General features: G+C 38.1%; 1 long non-coding RNA gene across 1 annotated transcript; it reads right to left on the bottom strand.

The window, feature by feature from the left end:
* Window positions 1-4,928: 4,928 nt before the first annotated feature.
* Window positions 4,929-17,547, bottom strand: LOC109489530. Its single transcript, XR_004627498.1, has 3 exons — window positions 17,500-17,547; window positions 15,400-15,446; window positions 4,929-4,989 (listed from the first exon to the last, which is right to left on the bottom strand). It is a non-coding gene; the product is annotated as an uncharacterized LOC109489530 (long non-coding RNA).
* Between the last annotated feature and the right edge of the window lie 717 nt (window positions 17,548-18,264).

Here is an 18,264-nt window from a genome sequence, read left to right as displayed (position 1 = left end):
ATAATTGTCTTTCTCTGCTTGACTTAATTCACTTAGCATAATCCCCTGCAGTTCCATCCAGGTCGATGTAAATGGTGGGTAATCGTTCTTTCTGATGGCTGAGTAATATTCCATAATATATATATGGGCCACACCTTCAACATCATTAACAATCAGGGAAATTCAAACCAAAACCACATTGAGATACCATCTTACACCAGTTAGGATGGCAAAAATTGACAAGGCAGGAAACAACAAATGTTGGAGAGGATTTGGAGAAAGGGGAACCATCTTACACTTTGGTGGGAATGCAAGTTGGGACAGCCACTTTGGGAAACAGTATGGAGTTTCCTCAAAAAGTTAAAAATTGAGCTACCCCATCACCCTTCAATAGATGAATGAATAAAGAAGATGTGGCACTAATTTATTGACAATATTTCATGTTGGGTCAGAATGTATTCTTAGAACTCTTTTTGAGATATTTGTAGCTTTACATGTTGTTGTAAGGAATAATACAGAGAAACATTTAATATACTTCCCACGGTTTTCCCCAATTGTAACGTTCTCCAAAGACTATAGTATAATATCACCACCAGGATATTGATATTGATTCCTTCCAACCATCTTATTTAGATTTCCCCAGTTTTATTTGTGCTCGTATATGTGTGTGTGTGTGTGTGTTTAGTTCTATACAATTTTATCACACTCCTATATCTACCACTGCCATCAAGGTACTCAAGAACAGCTTGGAACCCTTAAACACATAACTATTCCCTTATACAGATGAATATAAAAAAGCATTCAGAGTTTAAACAAGCTTTTGGAAATGAAGCATTTTAAATAAATATCTGTATTGGGATCAGCAAACATTTTCTGCGACCATCCAGATGACAAGTATAGTAGGCTTTTCTGGCCAAATGGATTCTGTCTGCTCAGGTCTGCCATCATAATGCAAAATCGGTCATAGACAATGAATGAATAAATACATAAATGTGGCTGTGTTCCAACAAAACTTTGTTTACCCACCTTGGAATTTGAATTTCATATAGCATTTCATGTGAAATATCCTTCTTCTTTTAATCTGCCCCAACCATTCAAAAATGTAAAAAAAAAAAAAAAAGGGGGGGGCCCCTGGGTGGCTCAGTCAGTTAGGCATTCCGTCTTGATGTCGGTTCAGGTCATGATCTCAGGATCATGAGATTGAGCCTCACATAGCTCTGCACTGAGTGTGGTGCCTGCTTAGGATTCTTTCTCTCTCTGCCTCTCTCTGCTCCAACTCTCTCCACTCTCACTACCTCTCTCTCAAAAAAAAAAAAAAAAAAAAAAAAAAATTTTTATCTCTCAGAATGTACAAAACCAGGAGTCTGCAAAAACAGTAGGATTTAGCCCATAGGCCAAGTTTGTTGACTTCTGGTTTGTATAATGAAATCGTGAAGATAATTTAAGTTAGTTCATAACATAAAGAATATCTGTTATAGTCTAGAGAGTAACAAAAATCAAGCAACAGAAAACTAGGAGAAAGTGAACATAATAGTAAAATTGTGATGTGGAATTAATTTTATACCAGAGGCCATACAAAAAAGTGAAAGAAAAAACATATAGCAATGGCACTAAAATCAATTCTGACAAGATCGAAAAGAATAAAAATTTTAAAACCGTAAAAATGCCAGGAGACGTTTACCGAGTATATGCCCCCACTAAAATCCTCATGAAGCTGCAAAGACCGTGAGAAAATGCCCACATGAGAAAATTCATCAATATATAAACATACAGAAAATACTGGGTCTTGTTTTTTTTTTTTTTGAAAGGAATACAAATTGAAACACTAAGGAAGTACAATTTTGACCCTATTAAATCACTAAAGTGGAAAAATGCATGTACGTATCTATGTCTTCTTGTGACTAGGCTTTGAAGAAACATACATTATTAGTGAGGTTTTTCTGGACAGCAAACTGACTCCCTATTAAAAGCTCTAAGAAGCTTTCATTCCCTCTGCAGTAGTTGGGGCTCATGGGAAGCAGATGCCAAAACAGGATGAGAGGTGCATGAGATTCCTAAGACAAGGCGAGAAGGAAGGAAGGCGGGTTAGGGTAGAAAGTGTCTTAGACAACAGCAANTATATAGCAATGGCACTAAAATCAATTCTGACAAGATCGAAAAGAATAAAAATTTTAAAACCATAAAAATGCCAGGAGACGTTTACCGAGTATATGCCCCCACTAAAATCCTCATGAAGCTGCAAAGACCACGAGAAAATGCCCACATGAGAAAATTCATCAATATATAAACATACAGAAAATACTGGGTCTTTTTTTTTTTTGAAAGGAATACAAATTGAAACACTAAGGAAGTACAATTTTGACCCTATTAAATCACTAAAGTGGAAAAATGCATGTACGTATCTATGTCTTCATGTGACTAGGCTTTGAAGAAACATACATTATTAGTGAGGTTTTTCTGGACTGCAAACTGACTCCCTATTAAAAGCTCTAAGAAGCTTTCATTCCCTCTGCAGTAGTTGGGGCTCATGGGAAGCAGATGCCAAAACAGGATGAGAGGTGCATGAGATTCCTAAGACAAGGCGAGAAGGAAGGAAGGCGGGTTAGGGTAGAAAGTGTCTTAGACAACAGCAACTTCCAGGAAGGCTTCAGCCAGGTTGATGGGTTTCCTAGATTCAAAGTCACCCGCTGGAGTTGACTGTCCCACCATGGTGCCTGGACGGTCATGCTGGTGGATCTGTAAAGGCAGAAGCTGGGGCTGTCCACCAATTAGGATTCCCAGCAGCAGGGCATTTTTGTGGTTGCCTATCATCTAAATCAGTCACGTCCCCCTCAGAATGCTGCTTCAAAAAAATATTTCAGAGAAGATATGCTCTTTTATGTACAAAGATGATTATCATAATATTGGCAAAATAAAATATAATTTTAAAATGTCCAAATTGGGGAATCTTATACCGCCATTAAAATGCAAATATGAGTATGGAGAAAAAGAAGAACTTAAGGCATAAGGCCAAAAGGAAAAATATTACAGCAAATCTGCTTATTATTCTATAATAATTAGATTACCTGCTGGTCCGTACAATACTTAAGAATTGAGGAAGAACACGAGAAAGAAAGAAATAGTAGCTGCTGAGTTAGGATGGTGGGATTTGGAGCCGTTTTCTGTTTTCCACAATTGTGATTTTTCTCTATTGCATTTTAAAGATCTTCAGTCAGTGAAATGGGAGAGCATTAGAGCTTTCTGTACCTGGAGTTAATAGCGAGAATCATGGCTTGATCACCCAACAGGCCTGAGTACGCATCCCACAGGCAGGTAGCTATATTCTCCTGGAAGTATCAGGAAAAAGAAAAGAATCAATGTTGGCAGTCCTATGAGGCATCACATGTAGTTCTCTCCTTCCCAGAGACTGGACTGGAATATAAATCCAAGAGCTCGTAGTATTGAGAACAAACTCTAATTTAAATCCGTGATAGCTTCTTGGCCTAAATGGTGGCCTTGTGCAGCCAACCACTGTGCTTCTATAATTAGCATTTCCAGAAGAAATTTTGTTTGCCGTGTTCATTACCAGGAGCTCCCCTGCACACCACTGTAACTGGTAAGTACAATCTACTCAGTGTGGTCTCTTGATAAAAATACCAGCAGGATGATTTAAGTCAGGCTTTACTGAAGAACTGTTCATGCCGTAGAATGAGAACCACATACAGGTCGATGTATAGCTATTAAACTTATCCATGATAATCAATGAGGTTCCATTAAGACTTTCCAATTCTTTTTTGAAGAAACTGGAAAACGCCTAGTGGAAGAACATCGCTTGCCTTGTGTGCATCCTTGTCTTGTTTTTGCAAGCCTCTGTTGCAATGTCACCTTCTTGCATCAGACCCAATAGTACTGTTTATGGAAATTCTCAGTCTGTATTTCTGAAATAACTCAAAGTTCTTTCTTAGGTCCTGCTGTATAATAATACTATTTCCAAGGGCATTTATTCCCTCTAATGCATATGCAAATGCCCACCACTGGTTATTTGTCACCCTAACAAAAGCCCTTTACTGTCTGTTCAGTGCTCCTCTGATTCCAGCATGGAATGCCCTGTGGGATCCACGTCCTGCCTTTGTGGTATGCGAGAGCTATTCCAATGGATAGGACTATATGCCTGTCTATTAAGTCCATATGTGGCCTGCACGTTTGTGTCCCCTCCAAAACTGTATTTTGAAACCCTAATACCCAATGTGATGGTATTTGGAGATGGGCCTTTGGGGTAAAATGAGGTTTAGATGAGGTNGGCGGGGTTAGGGTAGAAAGTGTCTTAGACAACAGCAACTTCCAGGAAGGCTTCAGCCAGGTTGATGGGTTTCCTAGATTCAAAGTCACCCGCTGGAGTTGACTGTCCCACCATGGTGCCTGGACGGTCATGCTGGTGGATCTGTAAAGGCAGAAGCTGGGGCTGTCCACCAATTAGGATTCCCAGCAGCAGGGCATTTTTGTGGTTGCCTATCATCTAAATCAGTCACGTCCCCCTCAGAATGCTGTTTCAAAAAAATATTTCAGAGAAGATATGCTCTTTTATGTACAAAGATGATTATCATAATATTGGCAAAATAAAATATAATTTTAAAATGTCCAAATTGGGGAATCTTATACCGCCATTAAAATGCAAATATGAGTATGGAGAAAAAGAAGAACTTAAGGCATAAGGCCAAAAGGAAAAATATTACAGCAAATCTGCTTATTATTCTATAATAATTAGATTACCTGCTGGTCCGTACAATACTTAAGAATTGAGGAAGAACACGAGAAAGAAAGAAATAGTAGCTGCTGAGTTAGGATGGTGGGATTTGGAGCCGTTTTCTGTTTTCCACAATTGTGATTTTTCTCTATTGCATTTTAAAGATCTTCAGTCAGTGAAATGGGAGAGCATTAGAGCTTTCTGTACCTGGAGTTAATAGCGAGAATCATGGCTTGATCACCCAACAGGCCTGAGTACGCATCCCACAGGCAGGTAGCTATATTCTCCTGGAAGTATCAGGAAAAAGAAAAGAATCAATGTTGGCAGTCCTATGAGGCATCACATGTAGTTCTCTCCTTCCCAGAGACTGGACTGGAATATAAATCCAAGAGCTCGTAGTATTGAGAACAAACTCTAATTTAAATCCGTGATAGCTTCTTGGCCTAAATGGTGGCCTTGTGCAGCCAACCACTGTGCTTCTATAATTAGCATTTCCAGAAGAAATTTTGTTTGCCGTGTTCATTACCAGGAGCTCCCCTGCACACCACTGTAACTGGTAAGTACAATCTACTCAGTGTGGTCTCTTGATAAAAATACCAGCAGGATGATTTAAGTCAGGCTTTACTGAAGAACTGTTCATGCCGTAGAATGAGAACCACATACAGGTCGATGTATAGCTATTAAACTTATCCATGATAATCAATGAGGTTCCATTAAGACTTTCCAATTCTTTTTTGAAGAAACTGGAAAACGCCTAGTGGAAGAACATCGCTTGCCTTGTGTGCATCCTTGTCTTGTTTTTGCAAGCCTCTGTTGCAATGTCACCTTCTTGCATCAGACCCAATAGTACTGTTTATGGAAATTCTCAGTCTGTATTTCTGAAATAACTCAAAGTTCTTTCTTAGGTCCTGCTGTATAATAATACTATTTCCAAGGGCATTTATTCCCTCTAATGCATATGCAAATGCCCACCACTGGTTATTTGTCACCCTAACAAAAGCCCTTTACTGTCTGTTCAGTGCTCCTCTGATTCCAGCATGGAATGCCCTGTGGGATCCACGTCCTGCCTTTGTGGTATGCGAGAGCTATTCCAATGGATAGGACTATATGCCTGTCTATTAAGTCCATATGTGGCCTGCACGTTTGTGTCCCCTCCAAAACTGTATTTTGAAACCCTAATACCCAATGTGATGGTATTTGGAGATGGGCCTTTGGGGTAAAATGAGGTTTAGATGAGGTCATGAGGTTAAACACCAAGATGGGGTTCATGCCCTTATAAGACAGATGCAAGAGAGCTTGCTTTCTCTCTCTTTCTGCCACACGAGAATGCAAAGAGAAGGTGGCCATCTGAAAACCAGGAAGAGCAACCTCACCCAGACACTGAATCCGTCGTACTCTGATCTTGGCCTTCTCAGCTTCTAGAACTGTGTACAATTTCCATCGTTTAAGCCACCTGGTCCATAGTATCTTGCTAAACCAGCCTGAACTAACTAGGATGGTAAGAGAAACTTCCTGTTTGGGATGTGAACTAAAAACTGGCATTTCCCCAGTAGACACAAGTATGCTGTCATGACCTTCCCGGGTACGAGCACACTGAACATTTCCTAACACCCCAGTCTCTGGCCTGGGCTCAGACTGAGTGGTGCAAGAGTTATTCTTCTTTCTCTAAAATATATTTTTTAAGATTTATTTATTTATTTGAGAGAGAGAGAGAGAGAGGGCATGAGCAAGGGGAAGGACAGAGAGAGAGAGAATCTCAAGCAGACTCCCCACTGAGCACAGAGCCCCACATGGGACTCAATCTCACGACCCCAAGATCATGACTTGGGCTGAACACTCAACTGACTAAGCCACCCAGGTGCCCCTTTCTCTAAAATATTTATATCATATCCATCATTGATTCCTAACAACAGCAAACATGATCCTACTCAACTTAGAGAATAATTCTTTGCTATGTTCCTTATTACCACATTGCATGTTATCATTACTTAGAGAACAAAAACTTTCCACATGGCAGACAACTCTCACTGTGACATGGAACTATAAATGGTGATTTGTCTAGTTTCAAGTTAGACATTTTTTCCTTGTCACCATTTTCTTTCAATTTGGCCAGAAATACACTAGTACCCATTTCTCTGGACAGTAACCAACTGAACATTCTGTCTCTATATCAGCAATGATCTTTCGGGACTATTGCCTCAATGGGAACTTTCCTCAAAGTTCTGACTGGGCTGTAGTCCTTGGAAGTCAATTTCAACACTTCAAATCGAAATCACTGGTTCTCAAAACTGGCTGTACATTGAGTCGCTGAAAAATATTGATTTTGATTCCTCAGTCACACCTCCAGAGAATTAATAGGTCTGTATTCAAGACCAGACATTAAAAACAAAACAAAACAGAGGCTCCCGTGATTGTGACGTACAGCTAGGATTGAGAAGCACTTTTTAAGTGAACTATTTCTTCTCAATCTTGGAGCTTGCTTCACAGTAATAAATTGCCAATTAGCTGATCTATAATAACATGGACCTCTGCTTCCTATCTATTAGCTAGCTTCTCTTTTTCTCATGGAGCCACATTTGTTACTACAACTCCATCACCAGGTTATTGTTCTGCTTGCATTACTTTGGCATCACAATTTTGTTGTTGTTGTTGTTGAATAACTGATTTACAGCACGTCCCCTCCTTGTCGTGGACATGCTTTTGCCTGCACTATAGGAACCGCTAATGTGAATGTAATGCCAGAAGCCAGTGCACACATCGGCAAGTGATAAGGATTGTCTAACATCTATAAACTGGTTCTGTAGTGATGTCAATCTAGGAAGTTAAAGGAATTGGCCAGGAACTTCACCTGCTTTCCCCAATTAGGTTTTTTTGTTATTCTTTAGACTCTATAACATGTTCACCAGTGTTCCCAGAAATTTTTCAGTGCCTCTCTGGGGTATTATGATTATCACTCTGGCTTTAACTTCCATTATATGGATAAATTCTCCTTTATCTCATTTTCAATTACTCCTTAATCACTATGGCTCTTCATTGGAAACCCACAGTAAATGATGAAATGGTCACAATCCTGGAAATCTGTACTTTGTAAAATTTTTCATAATACTAGGTTCTAGGACCAGCCTGGTGGACCTTAAGCTTCCATATTTACTATTTTGACTTTCTTCTTTAAGCGGACCATCTGCTTTTTATATATATCTTATATCATTGACATTTTTGTTCAATATCTGTTGTCATTCTTGGCCAGAGAAATTGGAGTCATGCCAATTTGACTAGTTCCTTAAGCCTCAGATGTTTCAAATCACATACATTATGTGTTTCTGATGCCACCTTAGCCTGGGGGGAAATGGTATTACCATAATAATCATTGTACTGGGGGAATTTGAGCTCCCCTCTAGTAATTCCCAAACAATCCTGGGAATGCTCAAAGGGAACCATGGACATGGTCCTCTTGAATATTATGTGAGTTGGCACCTTTTCCTTCATCACTACTCACTAGAATCTCCTTTTCTTTGACAGTAGCAAAATACCAAAATGCAGAGCGATGAAGAATATGAATTGAGGGTATGAATACCCAATGCCTTTACCCTTCAGCTTCCTGTCTGTGTTGGTGTCTTACCAAAGGTAGCGATGTGTTTGCTGATGTTCTCACATCTTTCCAACCGTGGCAAGGCCAGATACTGAGAGAGCTGAAGGCTACACGCAGAATTAGTTCATCCCTGATTCCCAAAGCCAGTTAAATTATTTTCCACTGCTGCAGAAGCCACCAGAACCAGTGTAACCACACTGTGCACTATCAGGGTTGTGGTTCATTTAGTTTTTACTTGTTTATGACTTACACTCCTAGGAAGATTGGTGAGAGAAATCCTTGAAAGAGAGTTTACTGGGCTCTATATAGAATTGCCCCAATCTTTCTATATGGATCATTCTCTTTAAACTAGTTTTGTGCCTCAGCTGTCTTTCCTTAGAAAGCTTTCTTCCAGGAAGACTTGGGGCCTACAACACCAATTCTCCGGACATTTTAGGATCTTATGATAAACATGGTCTAGGCTCAACATGGGACCCCAAATACACACTTCCCTCATCAAAAAGTCTTTGCCATCCTTATAACTCTTCCTTCCCAGCCAAGAATCTTGTTACAGGAAGATGGGGGGCTAAATAGTTCTTTAATATCTGTCCAAAGCTGAATCCCCAGGATACAGACATTTTCAATTAACCATCAGATTTTTTTTTTAAATATTTATTACATGCTAGGCAGTGGGGCTAGAGCAGGAGCAAAATATATAGTTTTTGGCTTTAATCTTATGGGAAAGCAAACTTGAAACAACAGAAATCATGTTGTCTTAAAGAGGAATTATAAGGATTATTAAAGGAAGCTACCTAGTAAAGGATATCCAGGAATTTCACCTTTAAAAGAAGTTTTAATTTCAACCTAGAGATTATGGGGGTGAAGGGAGTGGAGAAGAGTTTTTCGAACAGAGAAACAGTATGTACTAAGGACTTGAGTTAAAAAAGGGTTTGATGCTTTAGAGAAGTGGTTCTCAACCCATGGTAAGAAAATCCAGATGCCTAGAACTCACCTTGCACCAGTGAATCAAAATCTCTGGAGCAATAGTATTTTTTTTTTTTTAAAGATCCATACGTAATTCTAATATGAAGCCAGAATTGAGAACCACTGCATTAGAGGACATGTAAGAAGGCCATGTGGCCAGAGCAAAGAGAGTAGGGAGAGAAGTAAGTCATGGGGCCAGAGAGGCCAAATCAGGACAAGTCCTTTTGTGAACCCTAAAGTTTTACGAACGATGGGGAATCATTTAATCAAAGGAGGGACAAGATCACAGCACTGTTTTGTAGACTTCATTGAACAAGGTAAAGTGGTTGCACGAGAAAAATTAAGGCTAATGTTACCCAGCAGGAGAGAGATTGTAATAGAATAGGGTTAGTTAGGGTTTGGCAGGGGAAATAGGAGAGATTTAAGAGATACTTAGTAACTGGTAACAGTGTCAAATGCTGCTTGAAGGTCATACAAGAAAAAGACAGAAAAATATCTTTTAGATTTGGAGCATGAAAGCTACTGGAGACTTGGGTGGGAAGATCTCAGGACAGGGTTGAAGCAGATCCCCAGATTGGTGGGTTCACTATGCTGATGCATGCAGTTCAGGTCTCACATTTGGATCGGGGGTCCTCCGTGATCTTCAGACGCAAATGAATCTATGCACAAATGAACAAAGAAAAAGGCGCTACTAGCCAAAGATGACTTTTCCTTTCTCTAAGACTCAAGTCAACACATGAGACTCTCAAAAAAGCAAGATTGTATTATTGTGGCAAAACCACTTAATTTCCATTCAGAACCATGTGTACTTGGTACAGTACCTGCCTTTTGACTGATTCTGGTATAAAATATTAAAACTCATGGAAGAGACCTTGACGTTGTATGCCTAGAGACCTCATACCTTTCTCTTTATCATTTTTCTCAGGTGGACTTCTGCCTCCTGTGCTTTCTTCTACCCCAAACAGAGCAGTGAGCATTTTTGGTGAATTTGCTTGTTGGTGGCCACTCGAGTATATACTCTCTTGAGGTAACTCAAAATTACAGCATGACTATGGAAACAGAGGACCTCTACAGACACAGAGACCCCAATTTCCATGACTTCCAAAATGGAGAGGATTTCCACTTTCTTTGACTGGAGCCAGCAAAAAGAACTTTATTTTTATGCTCAAGTATGCACGGATCTCATAACCAGTTAGTGTGTCCATTATCAATGCCTAGCAGTATTTACTTGGTACTGGTTAGTCAAAGTGTTGTTTCAGGTCCAAGTCTCAATGTGGTTTCATTCATGCATTCCAAAACCTGCTGGAAACAGCCTGTTGTGGACCTATGTTCACACGTATCTGTCTCAATAGCTGATAGAATTCTGCTGATAAAATTTACTGCTTTCCTTCTCATCTCTTTGATATAATCTTTTAAACCCTCAGAACTTGTAATAGATAGTGCTCTTAGCATGTAATATAAAAAAGAAACTGAATAAAACAGATGATGAAAACCATCATGTTCACATCACCTCCAACAGTTCAAGGAGATGAGGATCTCTAATTATTCTCATTTTTGAAGGCTCCTTATGATTCCTTTCTGTAACACATTCCTAGTTTATACCTGGGTTAGTCTATACCTGGGTTGGGTCATTAAGGATTATCATAATAATATAAATATTATCCACAAGTTTCCTGTGATACTCATTGATGCAGAAAATTTTAACTCCAAAAAATGGATAAAATTTAGCGAGCTGGTAATTGCAGATACTTTCTTTATGTCCACATTTTAGAAAGAGCTTTGGAACTGCACTTATTTTGGAACAATTTCAAGTCAGCTTTCCCCAGTCCATCAATGACTTTAATTTCCTTCTCTTATGCCTTTTTTAAATCCACTTTGATTATACTAATGGTGTCTGTGAACACTAGTACTTCTAGGTCGATCATATTACCAAACTGCTTCTGTATTCAGTATGGAAAGTTTCCTCTTTACACTAATAAATCTTCAATGGCCAGAAAAAGTGTTATTGTCCTCATCAGTCAACATTATCTGGTCCAGTTGGAAGTGGTAATACTGACTTAGCAAACTTAACCCATGGAGAGCCAAAAAAAATTCCAACAAATTGTCTAGTGACTCCTGAAAAGATGAGTGTGTGTTAGTTCAATGATTATATTAATAGTCACATTAAATAATATTAACATTTTTTAAACTTCCAGATTTCTTTTTACTGTTACTAGGGACAGGCATTTAAAAATAACAGTTGGAATAAAGCACAAAACTATATTTTAATTATATGAATACCCAAGGCATTAATCTTTTCTCGAACAGTCATAGAGCATTATTGAAATTGTCTTGTCAGTTAACATTTTGATGTACCAATTCACTAATACACACACCTCAATCCTTTCATATAGAGAAACACTTTGTTCTGTCCTGAGTTGATTCTTCAGTATGTTTTCACGTGTAACAGATAATGGGGAGCCCATAAATTTAAAGCCATGAAATCTTGGGATGTCTTAAAATGTTACAATCCAGTGTCTCAGTAATAGAAGTCCCAGAGAGAAAGAATGCAGAAAACATAAGAAAGAATGTTGTTTAATCAATAATGCAAGATACTTTCGTGAAGATAAATGGCTGGAGTTTTTAGATCGAAACATGACTGAGCGTCGCATATATTTGAATTAAAAATACAACTAAACAGGTACTTATCATATATCCACATCATAAAGGAAATCTCTTTAAGTTCCCAGGGATAGAAATTGTGCAGCTCACGTTGTTTTGTAACAATGCTATGAGATGTTATGTTAAAAATAAGAGTGGGACAATGGATATTCATATTTAAAAACATAAATTTATATTTTTACCTCATGCCTACACAAAAATAAATCAAATTGGATGATAGAACTAAATGGCAAGAGGCAAAATTATAAAACCTTTAGAAGAAAAGATAGGATTAAATTTTTGTCATTTTTAGTTTAGGCAGTTTTCTTAGATTTGTCTGCAGAGCACAGTGAGAAAATTTGCAGATCATATATTCTACACTCAATAACCATACAGTCTAGAAAATGCCCCTAAATAAATGATCAAGAACTGTACAAGGTCTACATGAAGAAAAAAAATCACTTAAGATTCAAGTAAGTGAAAAGAAAAATACATGTGCCAGATGACAAGATAATAGAAGTAAACTCTCTATAAATTAATCTATAAATTTAGTGCGATTCTAATTAAAATGCCAAAGAAATTCTGGGAGAACTTTGAAAAGTGTATTCCAAAGTTCACCTGGAAGCATAAATGAGTAAAATGAGCTGATATATTTTTAAAAAAGAGAAATAATTGGATAGATTTGTCTAATTAGATACAGAAAGATTTTGTTTCATATGTTTAACTGTCTACAGTCATTTAAAGGTGTGAAAAATCCTTTATTGCTGATGTGTTGTGATGATAGTGCCCATCCCTGTGGAAGCCACAGGGTACCACTGAGGTGCGTGCTGTCATCTATCAAAGACATTGGTGCTGCTGCTAGTGCATGCTGTTAGCATCCCGGGGCTGCTGATGGCCATTATCCAGAGAACTGGGGTCGCACAAAAGTTGCTCTGGCTTTAAAGCAAAAGCCACAGGCAACCTCATTCACTCTCGCCATTCTCAGCTGAGGGTTGCTTTTCTCTCTCACAGCAGCCCCATCGCCCTAGGACTCAGCAGCTGCCTCAGTGAGAGCCTCTCCTCCCCTCTTCCACTGGCCCCTTGTTCTTGAATCACCACCTTGATAATCTTCACTTGAGATGTGCTCTTTTCTTGCAGGCTCTTTCATTCTGTTATTTCTGCCTCAATGGGAGCGGTCCAGACATGCTTGAATCCTAGCAGGAACTCAATGTAGGCTCACACCCTGACACCTACATCAAACAAGTTTATGTTTTGTATCCCAAGAACCATCTGACCATCTTTTTCTATCTTTTTTTATACATTCGACTGTTTCCAACTCAAGTCTATGTCATTCTCTTAAATATAATTTTGGTTCTGGACTTGGTCTTTCCTAGAGCTTAGAGAAATAGAGACCATGTTTCTGAAAAACAAATTAGAACCTGAAACTGTAGTGTGGTTTTAACCTTCATAGGACCATGTTCTTACTCTTCAGTTTTCGCAGCTGCCTCACTAATTCCTACCGTGATTCCAGAGACAAATTGGTGGATCTAATACAGTAAGTAAAATACCACAAATTAACTCTTCAGGCTTTCTAAATTTTGTGTACACTTCATATTTTCAGTAAAACTCATCATCATCTTGTTGGCAATGATCCTGTTTGGACTATTCTATTTCTCTAACAGTCTGCATATCCTAGTAGATCAAAATTTTGCATGGTCGTCCCTCACTGATGGAAAATCTCCACTTGTAATCCCTACTAGCAAAAGAAAAAAAAAAGCTTCTAATTTACATAGGAAGATATCTTGCTCTCCACTAATTTATTAATTAAGGTCTCCTCTCCCCACAAGGAAATAAAGGGGGATTGTAGGTGGCTTAGAGATAAAGAAAAAAAAATCCAATGATATAAAAATAAATAAAAGCTAAGAAAAAATAAAGGTAAAAATTAAGATAAAATTGAGCCTTTGAGGGTGAGGGACATTTACAGACATGTACAGTAAAGAGCCCCTTTACAAGAGCAAGAGATGGATTGCACACTTAAGGACAAATATATTGTTTGACCCAGTGATGAAGCTTAGATTATCTATACAAGTGTCTGTTTGAATAAATTTTAAGCATGATGTCCCATTTATTTAAAGATTTTAAAAAGCAATATATGCAAATGTACAGTTCAGAAGAGTAAAAAGTGGACAAAGTCTCCAGTTTTGCCCCAGCTCCCACACCCTACTTCCCAGCCCCAGAATCAACAATTGTTGCTGGTTTCCTGGGCATCATTCCAGGGATAGAATATGCAGACATTTTACCTCTGTGATATTTTCCCCAAAACCTATATTTCCAGTGTAATCATGTGAAAAACACCAGATAAATGCAAATTGGAGGACATTCTACAAACTACCTTCAAACCAGTACTCTTCAAAACTGTCAAGATCATGAACAAGGGAAGATGGTGAAACAGAGATCAGGGGGAACTAGGAGACCAGATGGCTGAATGCAGCATGGGATCCTGGATTGGATCCTGGAACAGGAGAAATGGGTGAAATCCAAATAACGTCTATAGTTTAGTGAATACAATTGTATTAATATTAATTTCTGAGGTTTGACAAATGTACCATGGTTCTATTTTTCCTGTAACTGCTGCCATTGTGTTCTATCCCTCTCTTCTCTGCCAATCTTCTACTCTTGATTCCCTCCTAGAAAGTGGTCTCCCTTATTGGCATCTATATCTGATTCCATGAATTTTCCGTCTCTTTTGGTTATTTGAAGAATGTTACCATATTATTAATATTGAATTCTGTTTATTTAAAATCTTCAACTTGATCATTTATTCAAAGGTCCTCCCTGAGCCCAGGGCAGAAAAGATTCTTGGTTGTAGGGAAAACACAGGATAGCTTAGTACTTAGACTGGCCACCCAGGAACCTGTCTCCACCAGTTTGTAACCTGGCTTTGCCACTTGGTAGCTATATGACCATGGGCAGGTCACTTCCTGCCCTCAGTGTCTTGAATAGCCAAGTGGCGATAATGGTAGTACTTACCGTGGAGGGCTGTTGCAAGGATTAAATGAGTTATTTATTTAAAGCACTCAGAGCATGTTATAAATGCTATGTGAGTGTTAGTCTCACTATAATTGGGGTGGGGAAGGGATTCCCTCTCTCGCAGCTCCTTTCATCTTCTGACCCAGTTTGGTGAGAAGGGCTTCCACAGTGACAATGGAAGGAAGGATATGAGGCTTTTGTAGCAGATCAGGTAGGACACTGGGGGAGGGGGCAGCGGGATGGTGGGTCAAAACGTTCATCATTTTTGATTTAGTGTTGAGAGTCATTTCCAGGGGTACATGAGGGTGAGCAAGAACATGATTCTGCAGGGAAGAAAACACTAAAAACAGTTTTCAACCAAACTGCCTTTTTTCCTTGCCTCAAGCACAGGTATTTTAAACACCGTTATATCCCTGTAATAGACGCAGTGAAAAAGTTATTTTTTTTTAACCCAAGAGATTTCAGTTACAACCCCATCTTACAGAATATCACTTACCATGTGATGCCATTTCACAATGGACTGCATAATCTGGAGACCAGTTGCTAGTCAGAGAGAAGAAGGAGACTAGTTAAAACGGAATCAGCTTAATCTCTTTTCACCTTAGTGAGGGGCAAATCCCCAAATCTGAAGTTAGTATGAGCTTGATGGCAAAGCCCAAGAAGGACAGTACGTGCACACACCCACACACCCAATAAAGGTGCACACTAAAACTTCAGATAAATTCATGATGAATGTTACTGAATGACACTTAACAAAAAGATTAGCAAACAGAATATAGAACCACGTTAAAAGAATAATGAACTATAACCAAGTGGTATTTATTTCAAACCTACAGGGATGGTTCAGTAAAAGAGAACCTATTACACAATAATTAACATTAATTGCTTTAAAAAGAAGAAAATTTGCATGGTAATTTTTTGTGGAGGCAAAAAAACTGATAAAATTTTGTCTATTCTTTTTTTTTTTTTTTCTTTCAGAAAGGGAGGGAGAATCTTAAGTGGGCTCCATGCCCAGTGCGGAGCCAAAGTGGTATTTGATCTCACAACCCTGAAATCATGACCTGAGCCGAAATCAAGAGTTGGATGCTTAACCAACTGAGACACCCGGGCACCCCAAGTTTATTCTGGATAACAACTCTTAGTAAAGTAGATATGTGGTTAATTTCTTAAGGTGATATATAAACACAAAAGCTAGGACCAGATGTAATAAGGAAATAATTAGAAGCATTCTCATTGAAGTCAAGAATGAGACAAAGATTTCTACCACTATTTGCCATTTCTGATATAGCATCCAGTATTTTTAGAAAATAGAAATAATATACTAAAATTGTAAGGGAAAATTATATTATTTTTGCATTATTTACTTTAGGAAAGAATGTGAGTGATTTTAAATTTCTTTATGTTATCAGAATGATTAGATTGGAGTTATTAGTAACTAAAATGTTTGGTAAAATCCTTTTATAGAAACTTCAGGACCTGGGATGCTGTTTTTGTTTGAGAGCTAGCCCTTGGATAATCACTTGTATTTCTTCCATTTTCGTTGCTCTGTCTAGATTTTCTAGGTCTTCTTAAGTTCTTAAAAATTTTTTTGAATAGTTTTAGATTTACAGAATATTTGCAAAACTAGCACAGAGATCTCATACACCCTTCATGCTACTTACCCTAATGTTAACATCTTACGTAACCTGGGACATTTGTCAAGTCTAAGAAATTAATGTTAGTACAGTTGTATTCCCTGAAATATAGACTTTATTTGGATTTTGCCCATTTTTCCTGTTTCAGGATCCAACCCAGGATCCCACCCTGCATTCAGCCATCAGGTCTCCTAGTTTCCCCAGATCTATAAATGTTTCACCATCTTCCCTTGTTCATGACCCTGACAGTTTTAAGAGCACTAGTCAGGCATTTTGTAGACTGTCCCTTGATTAGCATTTATCTGGTGTTTTCCTCATAATGAGACTGGGAATACAGGTTTTGGAAAGAATGTCATTGAAGTGTCTTTTTGTCATGAGAAAGTATCAAAATTTGAACTTATTAGTCTCATTATTTCCTCTTATCAAATTCAGAAATTCAGGTTTGTCTTTATGTATGCCTTCTTTTCTACTGCCTTCCTTGGATTCATTTTTTTTTTCGTTTATTTTTTTCTAACTTCCTGTTTTGGATATTTGATTAAAATATTTTCATTCCTTCTGGTCGTCTACACATTTAAGGTTCTGGATCTTTTTCTGTGCACTGTTTTGGCTGCATGTTCTAGGTCCTATGATGTTGTATTATCAATATCCTGTTAATTTCTGTATTAATTTCCTCTTTGACCCAAGAGTTATTTAAAATAGAGCAGTTTAGGTGGAATTGTAGGTTGTTTTTTTGGTTTGTTTCAGAAGCTTGTTATTACTTTCTAATGTTTTGCTTTGTGACCAGCGTATTTTTGCTATTTCTACATTTTAGAACTTTCACAGAAATTTCTAACCTAACACAGTTATCTTTTGTGAAGAGACCTTTTTGTGGGCATTAGAAAAAATATATTTTCTGCTTTTATGGCTAGAGATTGATGTATGGATCTTTCTCACACAACATACACACACATACACACACTTACCTTTGTCTTTACTGTGTCTTAAATTCTTACTTGGTCTCCGAATTTTTGGTATCATGCTGACAAAGGTGGATTAGAGTATTCTACTACTAATACTGCAAAAGAGTATTTTGCATTAGTACGTAAACCAGTAACTTTCTTATAGTTTTGTTTTGCTTTACCATTTTCATCTACAATGTTATATGGAACATACGTTGTATTAATTTTCCCTTGCTGGACTTCCATCTCCCACCTTTAGACCCAGACTTGCTCCAGGCCTGCTTGGGCAATACACGTTTAGATTAACTCGAAGTCAGTTGCCTAATAACCTTCATTAAATCTGTAAAATCCCTTTTACCATGTTATGGAACATAATCATATCCCATCACAGCCAGAGCCGCAGCCCACATCCTTACCTTTCCAGCTTCAAGGGGAGGGGTTTTATTCAAGGCACAGATACTGACAGGCAGGAATACTGGGGGGACACCTTAAAATTCGTCTTATGTAGATGTTTATAATTATTTTCTCTTCATTATGGATTGTAAATTTTTTCATTATGTCCTGCTTTTAAAAAAATCACATTTAATGCTTTAAAGTTTATTTCGAAGTGTGGAATTCAAGGCTGTCTGGATTAAGATCTCAACTCCTAAACTGTTGTCACCATTGTTTGTTTACACTTTCCTGGAATGCTTTTGTCCTTTGTTTTAATTTACAACCTTTTTGAGAAATTTTGTTTTATAAATGTCCCCAGTTTGTAGCATATTTCTGGGTATTATTTGTAATTCATCC

The sequence above is a fragment of the Ailuropoda melanoleuca genome, chromosome 8 (assembly GCF_002007445.2).
Source record: "Ailuropoda melanoleuca isolate Jingjing chromosome 8, ASM200744v2, whole genome shotgun sequence".
Classification (NCBI taxonomy): Eukaryota; Metazoa; Chordata; class Mammalia; order Carnivora; family Ursidae; genus Ailuropoda; species Ailuropoda melanoleuca.
Note: the sequence above shows the minus strand (reverse complement) of the source record. Positions and strands in the feature narration are given on the sequence as shown.